The sequence below is a fragment of the Elaeis guineensis genome, chromosome 11 (genome assembly GCF_000442705.2).
Source record: "Elaeis guineensis isolate ETL-2024a chromosome 11, EG11, whole genome shotgun sequence".
NCBI classification, from domain to species: domain Eukaryota; kingdom Viridiplantae; phylum Streptophyta; class Magnoliopsida; order Arecales; family Arecaceae; genus Elaeis; species Elaeis guineensis.
The window spans coordinates 99,245,847-99,248,791 of record NC_026003.2 but is presented as its reverse complement, the minus strand read 5'-3'; the positions used below and the strand labels follow the sequence as shown (position 1 = coordinate 99,248,791).

Genomic DNA, 2,945 nt, shown 5'->3' with positions numbered 1-2,945 from the left:
CGTGGGAAGAAATATTGGGACAGAGCTTTTAGAGGCGAGATTTAACATTGTCAACTTCATTGAACTTAGATTTATTATTGTTAGCAAAAAAAAAAAAAATTATTGGATGTAAGATATTTGATTTAATTACTTGAATTACAGTTGAATAATAATTATTTGAATTTATTCCGTTGTGATGCATTGATATCGTGATGAGATGCCTTGCATGCTTATGGAGAGAGTTCTTCATGAGTATGCGACGGTTGCCGCGACCTTCGATTCACAATCTCGGGTCGGGGGCGTGACAATATACAACACTAAGTCTCATCTTGGACAAATAGTATGAGAATATACATATTGCAGCACTCAAAAAAAAAAGGGTTAAGCTTTTAAGTTGCCTTTACATGTGTATCAAATTCTCTTAATTTTTATTGCAACTATTATCGGAGAGCTAAGCTTCAGTGGAAAGAGAATTTTATCTAGAATCTTTCTTCTACCAAGATACTCAAGGTATCCAAGTTGCAAGATGTTTTCCCATTTTTTTTTGGATGAAAATTTTCTGCATTGTATATTTATTAAACATATTTGAAGTAATAATAATTAATGAGGATCACCAAGATACGCCGTCTCGATATCAAGTCCAGTATTAGTGCTATTCTATCACTATAACAGTACATCTGGTATGGAGGCTAATTCGATGTACCGAGTGTCGATATGCCTTCTATATTACGTATGAGTATCGCATTGGTGCAGTACATACATCCTATACCTTCTAAATGGATATGGTATGGCATATCTTGGGGACCATAGACATCTACCAAATCATTGATTCTCCTGACCAATCATGTGAATTATATGTTTTCAACACTAGTTCAGATGCAAGGTTAAAAAAATGCCCGCATCCCTAAATGGTAAACGTGAACTCTTTCCCCAACTTACCCTATCCATTGTACCAAAACTTGGGTTTACAATCTTTCCACTTATGACTCAGGGGCAATTATGGCAATGCACATGGTAAAATCTTGGACAATGATCAATATTGCATTGCCTTATACATTGATCTCCATTGATTTAGGAAAAAGTGTTAACGATCTCTATCATCATAGTGCAAACTATCCCAGATTTTGTTAATAATTCTGAGGTCTTCTCCCATTTTGCCGTCTGCCCATGGGTCACATATGCCTCATTGCTTACAAAATAAAACTTAAATGGTTCAGCTGTAACGTAAGAAATGATACGCCATTTCAAAATTAAGAGCAAAGCCAATCATATTATAATCATCATGCCTTCTCCGAAGTGATCACATCCGTCCATAGCTTTCATCACATGCAACACGCTTGTATATTTTATTAATTTCTCTCACAGGAGTCTTCTTTTTTCGGCGATCGAAGTGGAGCGAGAAGTTTCTTGACACGTGGTGGAATCGGACAGCGTTCGTGCGTTTTGGGTCCACGATAAGCGGTGACAACACGGCGTTGAAGCACCTCATAAACAGCCTTCCTCCCAGAGTGCTGCAAGGCCACGTCCGTACGGCTCCAATGCAGTGTCTCTTCAACTGCTATCCCTGGTTACCCACTTGGAAGAACGCCTACCGTCTGATCTTCTCGCCTCTCAAGAGCTGGAAAGGTTCTGACACTTAACCTGGCCGTTTAGCGTGCGTTTGTTTTACGTGATTGGAATTGGGATTATAATAGCCAGGTTTCTCGATGCATTTGGTCCGTAATTAAAATAGAAATCCAAATAGAATCTGAATAACGAAGGACGGTCGGGATTAGGATTTTAGGATTGGAGCTGTTTCTATCCCCTCCCTAATTGAAAAAGAAATGGAGTTTTCTCTCCTCTAATTTTATAGAATGAAAATTATTTATTCTCATTTCTCTTTCAGCACTTAATGCCTCCAACCAAATATGCCCCAGTTTATCAGATTTTAGTACTGATTCTTAACCTCCCTGCTGTCTAGAATTCAGATTTTTAATTTTTTCCATACTTAATTGGTTTTTGTTATCCAAAATAGTCTGATTTTTTGTGAAAATATGTATAGCTGAATCTTTTACCATTTTATTCACTTAGTAGCGAAGATTTGGTTGTTTTCAAGAAGAAAATTGGATTGCAACTGATTGAATGATGACAATTGTTTGATCCGATTTGAGTTCCGGGATTGTTTTTGGTTTCAGGAGGACTTTATGGTGCACCTTGCGGGCTTAGATGAGAAGAAGAAATGGGCTGCCAGGATACAAAGTGAATTAAGAGCTTGAAGGTGACTCATATGCAGGAGCATTGGAAATACTTCTTTGGCTCAGTCTGTTCATAAAATATAAATTATTTGTTTCTTGCATAAATGAAAATTTATAAAACTATTTGTAACAATCTGCAGTTTCTCTCACATATCACATTAGCCTATGTGCTTGCGATGTGCATGTTACTAACGAATTATCAAATTATTTATTTCTAATAAATTACTTATTTGTTGCATAAATATAAACAATCTAATGCGTGCGTTTGCATGAACATGTAGGCTTATGCGTATGGGAGTGCAGGAAGGGCATGCTTGGTACTAATTGTTATTCAGCCATGGATCTATCCGTTGTGGAACTCTTGCAATGTTTCACTACTTTATTACCTACTTACGAGTCTTGGCGAGACTCCCATAATTGTAGCTTTCGTGAAGTACTTGAATTATTGAATTAATGTAATTTATCCTACCATTGAACTGTGATCGGAAAAGTAATAATTTATAAATGAATTTCACCAAATACAGTAATTGGAGAGATTTAGCTGCAATTGGTCACATTATATGTACTATAACTGTTTTACATCTTCTTTAACATTGCTTGTCTAAGTTGATCAACTATTCCCTCTCATGCTTCCTTTAATGACAGATAAAGTTGCACGCATGAATTAGGTTAGCTTTTTTAGCAAGCTAAATCAAGGACTATGACAAAATACATGGTGCACTTTCAAGATAC

At 36.5% G+C, this 2,945-nt stretch overlaps 1 long non-coding RNA gene across 1 annotated transcript; it reads left to right on the top strand.

The window, feature by feature from the left end:
* Window positions 1–1,071: 1,071 nt before the first annotated feature.
* On the top strand, window positions 1,072–2,689 carry LOC140852632 (uncharacterized). Its single transcript, XR_012135527.1, has 3 exons — window positions 1,072–1,605; window positions 2,154–2,236; window positions 2,495–2,689. It is a non-coding gene; the product is annotated as an uncharacterized lncRNA (long non-coding RNA).
* Window positions 2,690–2,945: the final 256 nt, after the last annotated feature.